The sequence below is a fragment of the Cetorhinus maximus genome, chromosome 8 (assembly GCF_964194155.1).
Source record: "Cetorhinus maximus chromosome 8, sCetMax3.hap1.1, whole genome shotgun sequence".
Lineage (NCBI taxonomy): Eukaryota > Metazoa > Chordata > Chondrichthyes > Lamniformes > Cetorhinidae > Cetorhinus > Cetorhinus maximus.
The window spans coordinates 97080744-97102844 of NC_135886.1; positions in this window are offsets into that span (position 1 = coordinate 97080744).

A 22101-nucleotide genomic window follows, 5' to 3' on the forward strand; every position below is an offset into this window, starting at 1 on the left:
CAATAATTGGATTTCTATATATGCATTGAGCCAAGGAAGAACACTACACACCTTCAATAATTAAATGAAATAGGTACAATAAATACCCAAGACTGAAAATTACTGTTATCCTGAAAATGCTTAACACATTTGTTTCAAATTCCTACTCTGCACTTTTAACAGGGGCATTAACCTAAAGTCATTTCTCTTATATCTCTTTATTTCACTCCCTGCAAGATGATCACCTGCAAGTTCTGTTCATCTAGAGTAAAAGTTCAGTTTCCTCTCTCTCTCGATGAGGCTTCAATCTGTCCTCTGTTATTAGTTAGGTTCTTTGTCCTTACACTATTTCGATTCATCCTACCTTACTTGCAACCAAAAGCAGTCATAGTTACTTGTAAAACTAATACAGTTTAACCTGACCCGACCAAACACACAAACACATCTACTCCTCTAAAGAAAGCTTTGAAGAAAGGTTGCATGGACTCAAAACGTTAACTGTGTTTTTCCCTCTCCACAGATGCTGTCAGGCCTGCTGAGTTTTTCCATCATTTCCTGTTTTTGTTCTACTCCTCTAAGTCTACTTATGAACTCACTACTTCTACCAAAGAGCCATAAGAACTCAGGAAATACTTTGTAGATCTAGAAAATGTAATTTTACTTTCTCCTGTCATTAGCCTCCTTTCGGACATTCAAGGTTAACATCCCTGTTAGAGGGCCCAATTTTAACTGTGTAAGTGAATGGGTTTTGTGTGAGTTAAAATCAAGCCCAGATAGAATCTGTGCCATTCAGCTGATGGTAAGAGCGTTGTTATTTCTCACATCGCAAAACAATTACGACAGCAAGCACCTCTATTCAATCAAACCTTAAAAAGAAGTTGCAAACATGAATTTTATGGTAAAAGATTGTATTTATTCCTTAATGCAAATTATGTCACTTGGAAATGCATAAGGTGATACGTGACATGCATTATATATTGAAGGGAATTTTAAACTAAGATTTTACTTTTGTGAATTGTTTAAATGCAGAAGTTAAAAGATGTCTTATTGACACTAGTAACACCATCATGAAGATTTATTTGTCTCATCTTTAAGAATCCAATGAATGCCAGACCATCAATTCCTACTTAAAATTATCTATACATGAGATATGGTGTAATAAGAGAGCAAAACAAACCCTTTTCACTCCTTAAAGACACATTAATATCTACTATCATTGATCTGTACAGGCTGTCTTATTCTTTAATTCTCCAGGGTGGTTGTCTCTGAGCTGATGCTTTGGGTAGTGAATGGCAGTGTCCTTTGTGAAATACTGACAGGCCTGGGTGCAGTGGGGCTGTTCCCTTGTTGCTTCCTGCTCCTCCTATTCTGGCACATCTAAAAACTTGGGAAGTTGGGATGGGTTGCTGAGAGGCACAGTACCAAAGTGATTTTCAGTGCAAAGAGTGAAATGAAGGTGCAATAATACAATTTGCTGACAGACAATACAGGGTGCATTAATATTGGATAAGAGAGAAGCAGAATGCCATCATAAATTTACAGCTGGCAACTGCTCTCTTCCTTATCTTGCCCTTGAAAATGTGTGAAAACAATGAGTCTTCTTACCATGATATGCAATAAAACACATGTCAGCCCACAGCCAATGTAATAGGTATTTTTTCATGTGTTTGACAAGCAATTTCATTCTAGGTGGGGTGACTGTAGATAAAGCTGTAAGTGAGGGGGCATTTCTAGCTGCAAAGGGCACCATGTTGGGAATTGATGGTACTGACTGAAGGGTGACATTTATAATAAATGTCAGCCGTGGTTCATCTGGTAGCATACTTGCTGCTGAGTCACAAGGTCCCAGGTTCAAATCCCACAGCATGGCTTGAGCACACAGATCAAGATTGACACTCTGATGCTGTACTGAGGGCATGCTGCAGCTGTCAGAGGTGCTGTGTTTCAGATTAGACATTAATCTGCCTGCTTGTGTAGATGTATAAGATCTTGTAGTACTATTCTGAAGAAGAGCAGGGGAGTTATCCCCAGTGTTCTGGCCAATGTTTATCCCTCAATTGACATCACAAAAACAGATGATTTGGTCATTATTACTTTGCTGTGTGAAAATTGCCTGCTGCACTTCATACATTACAACAGTGACTACATTTCAAGAGTACTTCATTTTGACTGTAAAGCACTTTGAAATGTCTGGTGGTTGTGAAAAGCACTATATAAATGCAAATCTTTCATTTATCATTTTTTAACTTGGCACAGTGCATTCTCGCAGCTAATTTACCTTACCTTGTCTATGCTGGAAAGTTGTTTTCCACACTGAGCTACTCGTCATTGACTCATGAAGTTAGCAGTGACTACCCTGGTTACCTCCTGATGCAGCTGTTGCCCTTGCATGCCCGCTTCCCTCCCGTGTCTGACTTCCCACAGATGCATTCGCACAGCCTCACTTATGAACTCTCTCAGACATAACAGGCATTCTTGAAGCAAGAATTTAGCTGGCAGTTTCCTTGGTGTCGCTTGCCGCATCCTCCACAATTCCCCCCAACTCTACTTCCATAACGCTGCCAGGTGCATAATTGAATGGGAGGAGTATGGTTCCCAATGGCAGGGCTGGAAATAGGCACCACTTCCACTCACGTGTTGGGAGCCGCAACGCCTCCTGCAATTATGATGGAATTTGTAAGGGCATACGGCGGCACTTGCCCCATTTGCAATTACCCAGCAGGGACGGGCAGAAAGTGTCTGTCCTGCACCCCCTCCCCCCATCAGCTGACTCAATTTCAGGTTGGGGCAGGCTATAAAAGGCTGTCCTCTGAAGGCATCCATTCTCTACAAGCAGGGAGAACTGATGCCATATTTGATTACAGATCCCCCACCTGAAAGGATATTTAGTTTCACTTTTCGTGATTCACAGTATTCACACTGCCCCCCTACCCCTTGACATCTTCCGTCCATTTTTAAAAATAATTTGTTCATGCAATGTGGGCATCACTGGCTAGGCCAGCTCTTGCTCAGAGGGTATTTAAGAGTCAACCACATTGCTGTGGGTCTGGAGTCACATGTGAGCCAGACCAGGTACAGATTTCCTTCCCTAAAGGACATTAGTGAATCAGATGGGTTTTTATGACAATCGGTAATGGTTTCATGGTCGTCATCACACTTCTAATTCCAGATTTTTACTGAATTCAAATTTCACCATTTCCCATGGTGGGATTTGAACCCAGGTCCCCAGAGCATTACCCTGGGTCTCTGGATTACTAGTTCAGTGACAATAATACTATGCCACTGCCACCCCCCTTTCATCTGGCAATTCATCTTCTTGGAGCCCATCACTCTTTCCCCCCACTTTCAGCAGCATGTCTGCATATACAGACAAAGGGCGGCCCTACAGTTCAGCGATGCCGCCCTGCAGATTTTCCTCCAGGCTGTCCAGGAACAAGGGGTGGTGCTCCTCCCCAGGGATGGCAATAGGATGCCCTCCAGTTTGACAAAGGCAGCCTAGGCAAAGGTTGCAGAGGAGGTGAGCAGCCATACAAACGCAGCTGCAGTGTCGCAAAAGGATAAACAACCTCCTCCGATCAACCAGGGTAAGTGGCAACGTGGCCTTGTATCAAAGGGCCTCTCATGATGGTATCAAACAAAGGGACTTTGCAAGTTGGGAGAGAGGTCAGGCTGGGAAATGAATGGTTATCATTGGTACCACATGGCAAAATAGGCCAGACCATGTGTCATTTGTAAGGCAATTGGGTACCCATTAGAATGTGTGGCCAGTGTGTCACGTGGGGATGCATCAGCACCTGAGGACGTTAGCAGCTCCTCCATGTTGTTGAATGGTATTCTTCTTCCTGTGCAATGCACAGCAGACTGCAACAATCTTGGACTCTCTCTGTGGTGCATATTAATGCTCTGCCAGAGAATTCAAGGCATTAGAAGCCTTGACACATTCAGTAATCTTATGGTGAGCACTGTGATTGCACTGGTCGATCCGTGAGCTGCGCTCTCATGCTCCTCCACGGGACTGTGGGAATGGCTCACTGATATCATGAGTCACTTCCTCAGGGGATAGCCCTTTTCACCCAGGATCCAACCCTGCAGTTGGGTAGAGGCCAAAAATAGCTTTAGCATCTGGGGCTTCTGCAAAATATTTGAGTCATGAGAGCTCCCTGGCAAACGAGCACAGACCTCCTTAATTCTTTTGCGGTGGTGACAGACTACTTGAACATTAAGGGAGTGGAACCCCTCCTGATTGACAAAAACAGTTGAATGTTCCCAGGGAACTCCAATGGCCACGTGAGTACAGTCAATTGCAACCTGTATTGGTGAGAGCTGCACAATGTTCCCAATGCTCGTGTGGCCTGGCTATTATCGTCAGCTGAGAATCTAATGAATTTGTTGGCCCTTCTAAACAGGGTATTGGTCACCTCCTTTATGTATTTCTGTGTTGCAAACTGAGAGATGCCACACATGTCCACCATGGAACGCTAGAATGAGCTTCTGATGTGGAAGTTTAGAGACGCAGTCACCTTGAGGATGACTGTCATGGGTTTCCCTCTAAGCTCATGGGACTGCAAGTCTTGTTCGAGGAGTGCACACAGATCAGTGACCACCTCCTGGGAAAGTCTTAACTGTGTCTGGCATTGCATCTCCAACACCTGAAGGCAGTTTGTGCGCTGACACACAAGTGCTCTTCAGTGACAATGACAGCCGAGGTTGCCTTCCTTCTGACCTCTGTCCCCGTTGGCTGGTGCTGGCTGATACTCTTGTGGCCTATGTTGTTTTTCAACAACAGTCCTCCTCTGGTCACTCCTCTCCTCTGTTGTGCGGGGTTGCAAAAATATTGGGTGCATGAGAACTATTGTGAACTGTGTGAAGAAGGCAGGCAAAGATATGAGCTACTCTGTTTACATGACCTTCATTCTTAGCACAGCTGTACTTGACCAATGGGAATACATGACCCTTCCATGGGCCACACCCAGAACTCTTCCCATCCCGAAGTGGCCTCCTCCCACAACAACCTGATCCCCTGTAAGCTTAAACTTTCTTAGCAGACATGTCGATGGATTCTAATGCTTTGACCCTGCAGCTGCAGGCCATCCACCTCCACCATCCGTCTGTCACCTTCAAGCTTCCTCCCATTCCCTTGACCCTCCCAACATTATCCTTCTCCTTCACCCAGTCATCATGGAGCTTCCAAATATTACCCTTCACCCAGAGCCAATGACCCTCGACCTACCATCTCTCACTCTTGACCTTCCTGCTGTCACCTTGGAACCTCCCTCCATCATCCTTGACTGGCCTACTGTATCCCTCAACTCTCCCTCAGAGACCATTGACCTGCCGTCCCTCCAGCAAGACTTGCCCTTCTTCAAGCTCCATATCTCTTCCCTGATTTTTGACCTGCCATGTGTGGTACAGCTGCTTCCCTTGGGCACACAGACTGCTGCAATGACGGACTCCACCCTATGGGCTGGAGTCTGGCCCCTTTGCATATTGCTAGGGCTAGTGCAACCACTAGGCAAACCAGGTGGTCACCTGGGGTGATAATATTTGGGTGGTGGCAAAAAACTGAATGAAATATTTATGAAACTACATAAATAAACAAACAGGCTTCAGCTTTGGGAATGAAATATCTAGATCTTCTGATATACATCCACATATACTGACATGCATATAAATTTTCATGTATTTATATTGTGTCTTTCCCACAATTTCGCATTGAATTCCTCATTCTGTTTATGAGACAGTTTGACAAATTTGTGCTCTACATGATTATTCCAAAACTGTGTACTAGTAAATAATATCAAACAACATAAGTTAATCTATCCCACTCTATCATAATGACTATTGATTGTGTAAATTGCACATGAAATCATCCAGTATTTTGCAGGAAAACATAATATTACATCATGTGAGCCATATTACACATTATAATGTGCATTTCTTCTAGTATATATCCTGTGAAAAATGTAGAATGACAATGTACAATCAGTATCATAATAGTCTCCTTTTTCATGTAAATGAAATATGAATGCAGGATTTTTATTCATACTAATGCACAATTTTCACCTTTTTAAGTTAATTGTGGAGGTTGGAGGAGGGGAGGCCACAAGGCTGAAGGTTCGCCAAGGCTGCCTAATACTTTTGCATCACCCCTGCACACTTCATCACCCACCCTGCCCTCACACATGCCATTCCCTTGCTGTACTGCTATTTGAGCACCCAACCACTACCAGACTGTCCAGCTTCTCCTATTCCCCTCCCTTGTGTTGCTGAGTTAGACAAAGACAAAACCTCACCTCAGACCCAAACAATCTCACCTGGTGCACGCCACCTTTAAGCCATAGGGAAACAGAAGACACAAGCTTCCCGTGCGTTGCTAAATTAATCTTGAAGGTGGGACTTAATTTGGTGAAGTTCCCACTTAATGAGTAATGATATGCAAATGCATGGTAAATAGGTTTCTGCAACTGGTCATGCTTGCATGAGGCCTCAGGAGGTCCTCAAGGAGGGAGGTCAACTCCCTTGCCCCAAGGACTTGGCAGCAGTGCCACACAAAATCTAATGATCTCACGAGGATAGTCAAGGTCAGTGAATGCATCTTCACATAACATGCCCTACCCACCATGCCACCAACTTCTTATGCTTCTCCATGTACCACATTTCCATCACTCACTCAGTAGCAGTCTGTAACACACAGGACTCATGCCTAACATCTAGATACTCCACCTCAGCATCACACACCTACCAATGCTGCCAGCCTCATCTATAATTAGAGTGTGTGGTCCTTTTAGGAACACGCGTTCAAGGCCCTTCTTGCAGCTTCATGCTTGTTGGTTGCTGAGTGATTAATGAATTTGTTGTCTGGACCCACATGATCCAAATTTGGTATCCTGGTGGCACATGAAATGGTTGACATGAGGTCACAGTCTCCTGGCACCTCCACGTGCACCGTTCCTCTGATGGAGCACTGCATGCAAGCCATATAGAAATCTGCTGGAGAGCCTAACACAACAGCAACGTTTCAGAGGCGGCTCTATGATGAATTTCACACCTATATGTTTGCTTTTGAAAACCAGTAACTGCAAATATTGGCCCTGATATTTACAGGGTGAGAGTTCCAAGGTGGGGGGAATACTGGCTGGGTTAAATGCTATGGAGTCTTAATTCCATTGGTGTGTTACTTTTTAACAGGGTCCCCGCCCTGAAGCCTGATTGACAGCCTTAGCTCCATGTTGAGTGGGGAACACTGCTGACAAAGTTATAGCCCCAGGAAGTTTCATGAGGTGGATACAGTGTGACTTAGAGAATCAGAGAGAGGCTGCAGGACAGTCAGAGAAGAGACTAGAGAGTGGTCAGAGTTCGGCGGGGGTGGGGGGTGGGCGGGGGTGGTCAGGGAGACCCTGGAGGGAGATTAGCCCTCAGGGAAAGATGATAGGAAGTTCATGGGTTGGGAAGAGTCAGTGATCAAGGGGTGGATGGGTAAGTTGCTGATTGCAGGGGGTGCCAGTGATTTGGGGGGTGGGGGAGTGTTGGTGGTGTCAGGGGGAGATTGTGAAGGTTTGGGGGTGTTCACAAATTAGCTGTTGGGCCTGGAGGAAGCATTCTGCTTTTCCTGGCTCACAAGCAGTTCTGTCAATTCACTTACCTTATGGAGCCAGCTCTCCTTACCTCCTTTTACCTGCTGGATTTCCTGAGATCGGGGGAACTCAGCCAGAGTTAAAAATGTAAAAGCTGTTAAAGTGGAAACATAGAGCCTTCTTAAAAGGTTTTAGCAACCAAACAACCCCCTGCGAGCGGATTGGTCACCCGTCCCTCTTCCCGCCTCAGTTAAAACTGGAAGTGGCGAGTTCAAGACAGGTTTAATTCCTGTTTCAGATTTTTAACATTTTAACTGCCCACCTAACCCGAACTGATCCATTTTCGACAGTTAAAATTACCTCTGTGACCTACATCTCTGCAAAGTATAATGGCACAAACACAGTAAAAACTTAAAAGCTGGTATTAGTAAATTGCACAGAAATGTTTCCAACCCCACACTCAGATGATAGTCTCCCAGGCATAAGCAATGGAATCATTGAATTCAAGGGCTATCCAGGGATAAGTAAAATTGAAGTCTCAAAGACCATGCCAAAGCACTAGCAATATTCATGAACTGGTTCAATGTATCAGTCAGCAGTCCAAATTGACTTTCTATTTACTAAAACAGCATTGTTTGTGAAAACTTGCAGCTAGGGTCCAGAGGTACATACGAGTACAAATATTTCAATCGATTAAAATTCTATACAATCTGCCACATCTGTAATACTTATTCAAAGGAGGAGATACTTATATACAAATATTACATGTGTATAAAGGAGAGGATAGAATGACTAGTTTAAGAGAAGCGAAAGAGAGGGAGGTGGTGTTATGGCGTGGCAGATGATGTGTGGCAGGCGGATCAAATTCATGAGAGAAACTTGCTCACGTGGTCACAACGATTTTGCAAATTGGGGTATTTTGAGATGCATGCCCTGAATTCAGTAGTAACAAGTCCACCAAGACATTTGAGATTTTTTTGAAAACTAAATTAAACATTTATTAACAAAGAAAAGATTGCAAACACATACATAGGTCTACAAATTACTATTATAATAACTCCTATAGCCCCTAATTAATCTGTTTCCAGTTACACCCCTATTAAGGCAACAGTAAAAACAAACAGATTTAAACAGATTGAGGCAAGTCACACACAATATCCTGGACAGCAGAATTCAAAGTGGCTTTTCCCAGTTTCGGTTTCTGTAGACAGCAGCTTAATGCACAAATACTGGAGGCTTTTCACACTTCTGGTAGATCTTGCAATGCCTTCCCTGACACAGAGCTTCAATCTCCTGTATACAGATTTCTCCCTTTTAATGTAAATTCCATTGTCCCCATATGTCTTTGGAGCTTTACCTTTCTCATAATATAAATCTATTCATGGTGCTAATATTGTCAGTAACCTCTGGGTAAAATAAACACACTGCTTGGCCTAGCTTCTCTGGCTAGGTGTCACATCCTACCATTTCTCTGAAATTCAAACTGCCCTGATTAATCTAAAAATGCAAATTCTCCTCACCTCACATTCTAAGACTCCAGCCATGTTTACGTATTTAGCATTTCGAACCTAGCTTCTTTTGATGAGCTAAAGCCTCCAGGCCAGCTGTCTCCAATTCAATTAAATCCCCCCCTTCCACCCACACACACACACAAACTATCCAAATGCCACCATCAACCTACTTTTACAATAAGCCACAATAATATTATGAGAATTATTATACTTTCATGACAAGTGGGAGAATGGCCTTTTTAAAATCATAAGATGAATGTATTTACTTGAAGAACCTCAAGAAGTAACACATTCAATGCCACTGCAGGATCTTTCTAGGATCTTCCTAGGTAACAGCCACATTACTAGATAAAACTCTTCTCAATAGCATTGTATTATGAATCTGATTGACATCAGACTTAACAACTTAAATATTTGGATAAAGCTTTGATCAAATCTTTTTAATAAAGCAGAGTGTAGGAATGTGCTGATAAAGGCCTGAAAATTGCAGTGTTGTACATAGTGTGACGTTCCTGCCTGCTACCATTTTCCGTGAAGCTTCGTCATTGAAGGCAAGGCTGCCCCCACTTGCTGGAGCCTGTTCCATGGTGTGATGTACAAAGGACCCTAAGCACAATTTTTAGGACCAATGTGTGAAGCAGGCACCACCCACACACTCCACACTTTACTACCAAATGTCGAAAGGCCTAAGCAGTGGCCTAACTTAAAGGGCCTTCTGTAGGCCTCTGGGAAAATAGTAAGTTTTATTATTTTTTTGAGCTTTATGGGGCTAGGCTTGACCTCACCGGCCTCTAAATTTCTTTCCTATGGGAACCAGCCATTTCATGTAGTTGTATGCTTCCTATGCCTAATGTGTCCTCAAACCCATTGTAATTTTCCAGGGTATGGATGTTTTGGTTCTTTTCACTTCTCATTCACCCTGTAGCTCTGCCTCTGATAACTCTTTTACCATCTGCTTTCTTTGCTCTGCACATGTTTTCCCAGTGATTTGGCTTTTCACAAGCTCTGCAGTTTGATGCGGGACATTTCCTTCTGTCTGTGAACTCATGTGGTTGTCCATATCTCTTACACATCTTTCTCTCTGTCTGGCTTGCACTCTTTTGTTGCTGGTTCACTGCATCAACCCTGCTGCCTTTCCCTTGATATGACCAAAGGCTAGCTACTAGGGTAGTCAGTGTCTTCATCTGTCTACTCGTGGTTTCATGTGCTTTGGTAGTGTTTACAGCCTGTGATATTGTGAGCTTGTCCATTTGAATCAATTCTTTTTGTACTTCATGGCGTGCAGAGCCCCAAATGAGCTGATCCAGCAGTCTTTCATGTGTGTCCTTGAGCAGGATTTTGAGGTAGTCGGGCGGGAGCAGTGGGTGGGCCTGGAAGTGGCCAGGAAACAGTCTGCCACCTGCAGTCGGCCCCTGACCGGGATTTCATGCTGGCGGGCTAATTTAGGCCTGCCCAGCGTGAAACATGGCTCCACACTGGTCAGGAAGGGCTGAGCGGGGGCGGGGGCCTGTTAGCTGCCGGGTTCAATGGTGGCCTGGCTGCCAGTTTAAAAACGGCCCAGGCAGCCCCTGGAAGGCTGCCACGGAAGGACTTCTCCTCTGCATTCCCAAACTTAAGTTGTGGAGTCGAGTGCAGCTGGACACGGCAGACGGAAGGGCAGGTCAGGTGTGCGCTTGCCACCACCACCAACCCCCCCCCACCACCCCCACCCCCCACCTTTCTGATGAGTGCCTCGCCGTCCTCCTGGAGGAGGTGGCTGCCAGGAGGGACACCCTTGTCCCCAGAGATGGGAGGAGGAGGCCATCGCACCTCAGCAAGAGGGCATGGGAGGAGGTGGCAGCAATGGTGAGCAGCCACAACGTGGTGTGGCGCACATGAGTTCAGTGCCGGAAGCGCTTCAATGACCTGCTGCACTCAGGAAGGGTGAGTGCCATGTTGGCATGGGTCAGTGTGCAGAAGTGTTAAGGTCTGGCTGTTCCCCTGTGGACCTCAGGGGTACGAGAGTCTGAGTGCCAACTGTCAGTGACACCGGAACTGGCCAAGGGGGTAGCCCTGGCTGTGTGGACGAAGTACCTTGTGGCTCAAGGGCCATGACTTCTTTGTGCCCTGCCAGGTGTTCCTCAGCTGGGGTTGGCCAGGCTGCAATGGCGCTGCAGGTAGAGTGGACTAATCAATGCTCCTCTATCCTTTCAGGAGGAGACAAGCCATAACTAGGCAGAGTGGGCACGTACAAGCGGAGGGCAGCCCAACCTCCTGCTGCTTAGCAGCTTCAAGCAGGACGTCCTGGAGCCCGAGAGCTGGCATGCTCCCCATGCAGCCGGGCGTTGAGAGGCGGGGGATGCTAGATGAAGGTAAGAGTGTAGTGCACAAAGGTGAGAGTTTCGGATTGTGCAACCATTCTAATGTAGTCTCTTCATTGATGGCAGCCTCGAACCTGGAGTCCCCACTGATCATTGGAAGATGATGGCACTGTGATGTAGACCTCCATTGTCTCACCAGGGTACCTGGCAGGCACAGTGACAGTGTGATGACTTTAACTAATGACATGTCCTTGTCCTCCCTTTTAGGTTAACCAGCAGCCTTTCACCCAGTGGACCCCGAATGGCCACCCCTGCCACCGGAGGACCACCGAGCTTCTGTTGTACCTGCATCACACCCACTCTCTGAAACAGCCACCAGTGCAGATACCAGCACCTTGGTGGGCATTAGTTCAGCGGCTAGTTTCTCGGTGCACATTGGTGAGGGCACTTAACACTTGCTTGAGGTGCAGATGGAGGCAGAGAGTGCCCAGGGCACTGGAAATTGGAGGATGGCTGAGGACCAGGACGATGCTCAGTCAAAGGCTGATGATGAGGCTCTGGAGTTGTCCATTAGACAGCAGATGCTGAATGTCCACCGAGATGTATGGGAGGATCTGACAGAGATCCATGAGGGTATGCATGCCATGGTCTCAGTTATGGAGGAGTCCATGTGGAGCATCAACACTGCGTTGACCCTCATGGCCGAGCGCATTGCCTCCTCCATTGAGAGAGCGGTGACTCTCATGGAGAGTCATGGCTCCAGGAACAGAATCAGGGGTTGCTGGGGTTGTGCTCGGATCTGCAAGCCCTCACACAGACACTGAGCTCAGGTGGTCAGTGCCAGCGTGGGAGATGGATGAGGCACCCAGTATCCCAGCTAGGTGTCCATCCATCAATGGTGAGCAGGGAGGTCCAGAGCAACCTCACTTTGGCGCATGAGCTGCTTGTCGTCTCTGCGGGCTCCTCTCTGGGTGCTCTGGATGACGGCAGCAGCTTCTCCGTCCCTCTGTCAGTGACCATGGCATCTAATGAGGCTGCGATGACTGTGAAGATGCCAGCCCTGGAACTGGCCACTCCCTCCCAGGTGGGGCCAGCACGGGCTCCACTGGCCAGAGGACGACTGGAAAGGTGATCAAGGCCAACAAGACAGCAGAGTCAGCAGGCTGTCCCCAATGCCGGTGCCAGCGAATCGGGGTGGGGCAACAAGACATAGAACTCACAAGCATAAGTTAAAGGTACCATGAACACAAGAGGGACAGGTCACGGGTGATGTTATGTTCATTTATGTTTGCTTTATCTTTACTGGCCTGGGAATGAAGACCAGGGAAGTTTATGTACATAGTTTAGAATTGTCAAAATGAGATAAATTTTATTTTTGTTGTCATGGCCTGAGTATGCTTCACCTTTTTACTTTATTGGCGCAGGGTATGCCAGTATGTAATGCTAGACATAAGTGCCACTGAACTTTATTGCACAGGTACTTAGTGTTCTTTTGTGTTCAAATGAAGGGGTCCTTTTAGACATCCGAGATGGAAGCGGTAGCCCTGGCATGCGCTTGAAGCTGATCTTTTATAGCCTAGCTGAAGGAGAGTTGGATCAAGGTATCCTTGGTGTTCCTGCCTTCCTGGAGGTTACAGAGATCTGTCTCCATGCCCTCAGCGTTCTCCTCACTGTGCTCCTCTTCTGACTCACTACTGGATTCATCCTCTGTAGCCTGTGCAGCTGCATCAAGATCCTCTCCCTCCAGTGGGTCCCCCTTGCCAGTGCCAGATTGTGGAGAGTGCAGCATGCAACTATGATCAGTGACACCTGCTCTGGAGGGTTTTGTAGTACTCCCCCTGATTTGTCCAGGCATTGGAAGCGCACCTTGAGAAGACCTCTGGTACTCTCTAACATCACCCTTGAGGAGACATGACTCGTATTGTCACACTTCTCTGCCTCTATTCTTGGGTGGTGGAGAGGCATCATGAGCCACCTCTTCAATGGATAGCCTTTGTCACCCAGCAGCCATCCATCCAGTCAGGCTGGAGCATTGAAGAGCCTCAGTACCTGGGAGTGTCTCAGGATGTAAGCGTTTTGCCTGTGTGACAAGTGTGAAATCACACGGGCAATGAAAAATCGCCGTGAATTGGACTGTTAATGGTCTTAAGTGGCCTGTTAATTAATGGCAGGTGCAGCTCTGGCACCCTGCCAAATGAAATACTGCGCGAGTGCGTGATGACTTTGGGATGCTTGCCCGACGTCATCGCGCACTATTTTACACCTGATCGGGTCGGGCGCGCGCAGGCCCACGGGTCGTAAAATCCTGGCCTTAAGTATATATTTTCTGGCTGCATTTTTCAATCTTGTTATGATGTTGTCAACAGGCTCACCTGATTCCTGCCTCAGGCCTTGAAATATGTATCAGTAGATCCGATCATTTGACTTTGGCTGGAGATGTATGCTGTATTTTTCAAAAAGGTTTGCCTGGGTTTCTACTGTCATCTTCGCTCAGCTCCCAGCTATTAAACAAATTTAACCCTTTTGCCCACAAAAGGATGTAGCTGACCCTTTCCTCTTCACTAGTGTGTTTTAGAAATCTACTGAACGTAAGTCCACACTTTTGTTTAAACTTCTCAAATGCACCTATGACATCATCGGCTTCTCAATTCATCATGGGCTGGAGCTGTGTATTTATCGCTGTGGTGGCCATTTAATTTTCACATGGTTCACTCAGTTTCCCTCTCTCTCTGGCACTAATTTGGGTTGATTTTTCAATCTAATTCAGCACTGCACTTGTTTAAAATGTTGGGCTTTTACTCATGGACACCCCACTGCCACCATATGATGTCTTTTGATTCCCATAAGATAGATATGATCACACTTTAGACTCAAAATCCTGGAGCTTCATTGAATGCATTTCTTTTAGCTCTGATGCACAGTAACTGGGCACGTGATTGCAGTGCAACAGTGAATGTTGCACCCCGGGATATATATTCACATAACAATTAGTTCCTAGCTCATTACAAACTATATAACAATACAGCATCTCCACCCTCTCCGTCCAATCACCCTTCTTCACCCTTTTTCAACTGGCGAGCTGCCTGGACATCTAGAACAGCACATGCAGCTCACTGGTCTAATGTAAATGAGGTATCAGCCCTCAAGATGAATCAAGCCTGCTGGCAAGGACTTTGGGTGAGTGCCGCAATTACAACAACAAACACCGAGTTAAAGTCTGCCCAAACCTAAACTCAACGCATTGTCCTAGAAATTTGGAGTGCCAGTAGGTCTTGGCCACTGGCTGCCTTGGGGCAAACAAATGTTGCAGCGGGGGACTGAAGCAGGCGTTAGGACCCTCATTTGGATGTTAATCACCCTAACAACTGCTTATGATGTGGGCTAAAGATGCCTCCTGTTTGCCCTTATTCAATGTGGTAGGTGGCACTTTCAGTTAGAAGTGTACTCGTGTTTCCTGCACATCATTTTGGGGCCTTAGGAGGCCATGTAGTGCCACTACGGGACCCAATTACTTGGCCACGGTCTGTTAAAGACAGAAATAAATGATATAACACCCATAGGTCATAGCAACACACTTTGTGATGTTGATATTAACTTCTTACTTGGAGAAATGTTCCATATTGTACATTATAAAATTTGCTCTGTTCAGAAAAACTCATGACCTTTTGAAGCATTACAGTAGGCTTTGTGGTTTGATGAACTGTCACCATCAGTAACTGGTGACATTTCACATTTGATTGTGCCAATATTGTAAGTACCAGATCATAAATAGTGAATCATAGCAGTTTGTGGAACATAAATTACACAGCAAACAGTCAGATGACTCATGGGCACCATACGCAAGTTATGTCAGCCATGACACAAGTGGTTAATTCTCCATAAAATATTAACCCCCATGCAGGTACACAGATGTGAAGTATGTTATTTTTCCTTTGTTAATTTGTCGTTACTTTCAGGTGCAGTTATCTTTTAGGTTTGAAGTTGTCGATGCGACCAGGTGTCACAGTGTGCTACCACTCACACTCTTTCATGCTTGGTAGAGAAATGTCTCTCACTTATGACAAAGGACTTGTAGTTCAGAAACCTGCATCACTTTAAAACTCTTCCAAGGCAGGATGAACGATGAGAAGGTTGGTTTTCGTAACTTCCGAGCTTCCGGCATTGTAACTGGGGTGTACCCCAAAGATGTGCTGGGGAACCACCCAGAGGTCCTCAGGTAAAGATTGCCCAGCAATTGCCCAGACAGTTCAAACTTCCGTTGGGCAATTGCCCTGCACTCGGAACCATCTGATAGTGTGATTTAAATCACAAACTTCGGATGCTTCTGGCTGTCTTACAGTAATAGTTACCCAGGAAATGTTAGAAGAATTAAAACTACTTCTAAATCCTGGATAACTATAGTACTGGTCCCCACAGGGCTCCCCCCACCTACCCCCGACGAGATCCCCCCGACCCCTCACTGACCAACCCCCATCAACCAGCTCCCCCCCACTAACCACCCAACCAGCCCCACACACTGACCACCTGACATCCCCTCGACCAACCGGCCAACCACCGCCCCCCCCCCACCAGTGACCACCCGACAACCTCCAACCACCGAACCCACCTCCCACCCCACAATCCCATCTATTTACCTTACAAACCTACCTTCTCCCTGACTTCTGAAAGTGGCTGGACCTTTAAACTTACCTGTTTTACTGCGGCTGATGCCGTAAAAAAGGAGGCATGGCTTCCTTACCTCCGACTCTCCAGCCCTCGAATATAGGAATCAAGAGTGTGCTGCTCTACACAGTTCCTGCTGTCCTGAGTCGGAAGGTCGGGCAAGAAATGAACGGCTGGATTTCTGAGCAGAGTGGCAATCTGACTCTGCCACTCGGGTAAGATCAGGCCCATAATGTTTAAAATTGTCGTAAAATTCAAGTAGAAAAGGTAACAATAGAAACATAGGAATTGTCAGATGACGAAAGACCAAGGTCCAATTAGTTTGCCTTCTCCCATCCTGGTAGTCACATGATACAATAATGGAGTTGCTGACTAACCATAGCAATCAACCTCAATCAACCTCAGGCATAATGCAATGAAAACTCCTTGCTTTGAAAACCACTGGTCGAAAGTTTCCTTCCTCCTCCCTCCACTTAGTGCATCATTTCTCAAGTTACTCGTGCGCTGTACCCCAAAATACTATTTTCTGAAAGAAAACTACAGAATTTGAATTGAATCAATGTGAACAGGTTCCACCATCTCCAGAAGGAACCTGTTCCATAGATGGATCATTTCTTTGCTGAAATATTAGCCTTGATATTAACATCCATCATGATGGATATGAGAAGATTGTGGGGGCTGTGACAGGCAGTAAAGACCTAATATCCTGAACACATTAATATGTGCCAGCCAACTTTTTAGACTGGCAGATGTCATGGTGCCCGAGTGTCCCACCATGGAGAAATGGAACACTTAATTAACATATAGAAATCAAGTCGGGCATTAGAGAAGTGGAAATCGGCCCTCGTGTGTGAAATGATTCACACTATCTTATGGTTATTATTGTTTTGAAAATCCTATAAATCACTGAAAACATTGCTACCTTAAAGAACTCTTAAACATTTTACATTATCAAAACCTGAATACTGACTATTTGTTTCTAAAATGCCAGGGGAAAGATTTGAGCTGTGAGATGCAGACAGAGCATAAGGTGACATTTTCACATAACAGAGCTTTTGGTGTCTAAGTTTTCTTGATATTTGGATAGAGAGCAAAACAAGCTGCTGATGGACTATCATCTGTTTCGTGCGAATGCCCAAGACCAATTTATAGTTATACCCCTTTACATTCAGGCAGCTTGGAAGGTAGGACAAGGAAAGACTGAACCATCAGGCCCACTGACCTGTTTCTGCAACTCTAAAAGTCACTAAAGTTGGCCAAACGATTCTTCGGTTAGTACTTCCATAACAAATGAGGACAGGAACATTGAATTCCATGTTGCAGAAACTAAAAAATGAGGATATATCAGACACTCCAGAAGTTAAAAATTAACTTATTCAGTAGGTTTATTAGTCCTCAATCCTGAAGTCACTGTTCCGTGCTGCAAGATGAATGAGAAGCCCTTACAGAGTGTAAGCACACTTGAAAATGATATTGGAGTGCTGGACTTAAGTTGGAGACCAACATTCATTGCTGGCTGCAACATTTGCGCTAAGCTGTATACTGACAGTGAAATGTTAAGAGAAATGTCCTGCTTTTATTGGGAGGATAGTTGTGGTAAAGTGGGGTGTTCTGTGCCTTTACAAGAATGTAGTTAGTTGACCATGTGACCGTATTGACCAATTGCTACATAGCACGGACGTCTTGGGTAACTGTAAGTCTAGAGCTGGAGATGATTGAAGAATCACACGTGGTTTTAGTGCTCTGTTCTTAGTTCCAATAAACCACCAGTGTTTGTTCAGTTAATCGGTCTCTCTGCCTATATATTGTTTCAAGCACCAATGTTAATATTGGTTAATACTATGTTAATATCAAGGGCGCAGCTTGCATTCACCAGACAAAGCAAACCTGATGACCAAAAACATAAAACTGGCAACAAGGATAAACCGGATCAATTGACGGCAATCCAGAAAGCTGCAGTAAGCCAGCTACATTATTTCGGCACCACTTTGAAAGCTGTTTGAAAGCGCAGTCTGCTTAGTCATCGAGTATGCCGCGGTTTGGGCATCTTGTACCATTCAACCCCTTTTCCGATGACTGGTCTCATTATGTCGAACGCCTAGCATTTTTCTTTACCGCTAACGACATCATGAGGAGGACAAGAAGAGGGTGATTCTTTAGTCCACATGAGGGATCAAAACATATGGGCTGATCCGCAGCCTCACACCACCTAACACCCAGATACGAAGACTTTCAACAAAGTAGTAAACATTGTAAAAAACCACCTGAAGCCAAAGCCCTCAGTCACTATGCAGCGTTTTAAATTCAATTTGAGGAGAGACAAACGCTGTCTATGTAGCTGCTTTAAAGGAATTAACAAAGTGTTGTGAGTTCGGAACTTCAATTAATAATGTGTTGAGAGACCGATTGATATGCGGAATCGGGGACGATTCAAGAGCGTTTGCTATCTGAAAATAATCCAGACTTCAATAAGGCAACAGCCATGGAGAGCACTGTTAGAGACTCAGAGGCAATAAAAGACACACAAAATGGCACCCTCCATCTTGTAGGGTGGGAAGGGCCAGTAACAAAAGATGCAAAAACCTCGGACTCTGCTGAAAGGCAGGGAACGCCCACTATGTACAGACCATTGAAGAACAACAGTACTACAGTGAAAACCCATGACATTAATGAGAGAAATACATCCAGGCAGCCTGTAGGCGATCGACAGTTCAGAAATATCGAATGCTTTTTCTGCCACCGCAATGGTCACATGATGCGGCACTGTCAAGATAGGCTGAGACAGCATTTTAAAAACAAGGGTAGAAATCATGAAATCTGTCTCGTTGAAGAACCAGAGGAAGCAGAATCTGACATCTATTCATTATATAACCTGAAAGTGAGTAGAACTGAGCCATTCCAGGTAGTCATTAAAGTCATTGAACAACCCATCAAGATGGAGGTCAACACTGGGGCATCAATGTCTATCATAGGGGAACATACGTTCAGACACTTGAATAAAGGAGTCCATCCTTTAAGTTTGGAACAATCGGACACTAAATTAGAAACATATACGGGCAAAGAAATAAGAGTGAAAGGGATATGTCAAGTCCTGGTGTAGTATGGGGATCAGTCTGCAAATGTACCCCCTACAGTAGTAGTTGGGGTGAGCCCCAGTTTAATTGGTCGCAACTGGCTCAAAAAGATTAAATTGCAATGGGCTGAGATCTTTCAAATCAGGAGGAGAAACTTACAGGAATTGTTACAAAAGTGTGCTTCCATTTTCAGTGACGAGCTAAGAAGGATTCATGAGCTACAAGCCAAATTCCACGTAGACCCTAATACAACCCCAGATTTATCAGAGCCAGACCAGTCCCTTAGACTCTAATGGACAAGGTCAAGGCTGAGGTAAACAGGCTGGAAAAGTTGGGTATCCTACAACCAGTGCAATTTTCCAAGTGGGCGGCACCCATGGTACCCGTACAGAAGCAAGATCAAAGTGTTCGCTTATGCGGTGACTATAAGTTAACTGTAAACAGAGTGGCCAAACTTGATAGACACCCGATAGCGAAGATTGATGAATTATATTCGAAATTGGCAGGGGGCATCACATATTAAAAACGTGACATAAGCCACGCCTACCAGAAGGTAACGTTGGATGAAGGCTCTAGGAAATTCGTGACCATCAATACACATCGAGGATTGTATCAATATACCCGATTACCTTTAGGGGTCTCATCAGCACGTGCTAATTTCCAGCCTACCATGGAAAATCTGCTTCAGGGACTGACTCATGTTGTTGTTTATCTGGATGATGCCTTAGTCACTGGACGAACTGACGAAGAACACTTAGCTAATTTAGAGGAGTGCTGAATCGCTTCTCACAAGCGGGGGTGCGCTTGAAACGAGAAAAATGTCTTTCCAAGCGTCAGAGGTAGTTTACTTGGGCCATAAGGTTGACCCGCAGGGCCTGCATCCCGTGGAAGAAATGGTCAAGGCTAATCGCGAAGCACCTGCGCTAAAGGCCTTCTTAGGCATGATAAACTACTATGGGCAATTTCACCCAAATCTGTCAACCGTACTGGCTCCGTTATATGCATTGCTTAAGGAAAACCATAAATGGATTTGGCAAGCTCCGCACCAGGATGTGTTTCAGAAGGTAAAGCAATTGTTAGGATCACCAGCCCTACTGGTCCACTTTGACCTAAAGAAAGAATTGATTTTAACTTGTGACGCATCCCTTGGAGTAGGGGCTGCACTTTCACATCAGATGGCGGATGGCACTGAGCGACCCATCTCGCACGCTCAGTGCTGCAGAAAACAACATTCTCAAATTGAGAAGTAGGGCTTGCCTGTTGTGTTTGGTGTTCAGAAATTCCATCAATACCTTCACGGTCACCATTTTCATGCTATATCCGACCACAAGCCTCTGCTGGGAGTCTTTGGAGAGGATAATACCCCCCATCACATCTGCTCATATCCGGAGGTGGGCACTGAAATTGACTGCTTACGAATACACTTTTATTCATGGATCGGGAAGCCAGATCATACATGCTGATGCACTAAGCCACCTCCCGCTGCCAGATAATGTGAAGGCTACAATTCCCCAGGAATTTGTCTTAGTATTAAATTTTTTGGATTCCTCCCCTGTCCAGGCCAAACAAATCCTTGAGTGGACAAGCCGAGACCCAATTTTATCTCACGTCCGGGAGCAGGTCTTGAATGGATGGTCAGGCGAGCCAAAGTCTGATGATATGAAGCCGTCTTTCAATCGCAGATATGAGCTCACCTGCCAGGACGGCATATTGCTCTGGGGAACAAGGGTTATCATGCCCCGGAGAGGGCAAAGGCCATTACTGGCTGAATTACATAGTGCTCACCCTGGCAGTAGGATGAAGATGCTCACGCGCAGCTACCTGTGGTGGTTAGGAATGCACACGGACATCGAAACCCCAGTAAAAAGTTGTCTTCAATACCAGAAGACAAAAGCCACCCGCCTTAGCTCCATTGCACCCCTGGGAGTGGCCGAGGCGGCCATGGGTGCGCCTCCACATCGACTACTTTGGTCGTTCTTGGGCATGATGTTCCTTTTACTAATAGACACTCACTCCAAGTGGATGGATGTCTACGAAGTCCGGTCACCCATATCTGCTACCACCATAGACCATCTGAGACAGAGTTTTGCAGTGCATGGGTTACCAGAGGTGTTTGTGTCAGACAACAGGACTGCATTTACCAGCGGGGAGTTCCTCGGGTTTACAACCCTCAACGGAATAACTCATGTCAAATTCTCACCTTACCACCCCACCTCTAATGGTTTGGCTGAGGAGGCAGTCCAAACTTTTAAGTCCGGGATGAAAAACCTGGACGGGATTTCATCAGCACCAGATTGTTACGGTTCCTGTTTGCATACTGGACGATGCCACACATGACCACTGGTATTGCCCCCATTGAATTACTAATGAAGAGATGTCTCCGCACCTGTTTAACTCTTATCAGGCTGAATTTGAGGGGGAGGGTGGAGGGAAGCAAAGAGGCCCAGAAGGCTAGACATGATGGCCATAATCATGAAAGAAATCTCACGGTGGGAGACACAGTTCTCATGAAGAACTTTGGAGATGGGCCCAATTGGCTATTAGGCGAAGTGAGTGCAGTGACAGGACCTCTCTCCTATAATGTGTCGGTAAACAGCCAAATAATTAGATGACATGTGGTTCATCTCCGGAGAAGAGAGACAGTCCCACCAGAGGGAACGCCGCCATAATTTGCTTTCGAGCCTGCACCGCACGTGGAAGAAATGTCACACGATTTAGAAGTACCGGTGGGGCCTTTTGGACCCGAGAGGGTCGAAGACACAAACTTGCCCACTTCGACCAAAGAGTCTGGTGGACCCCAAGGGGATCTCAGAAAAAACAGCCAAAGCTGCTGAGCTACGACGCTTGACATGTCCGAAGAAGCCTCTGAGAGACTTGACTTGTAAATAGTTATTGATGTAAATAATTGGGATGTTGCGATGCTTGTCAATTGTATTTTCAAGTAAGGGTGGAGGGATGTGGTAAGGTGGAGTGCTATGTACCTTTATGAGAATGTGGTTAG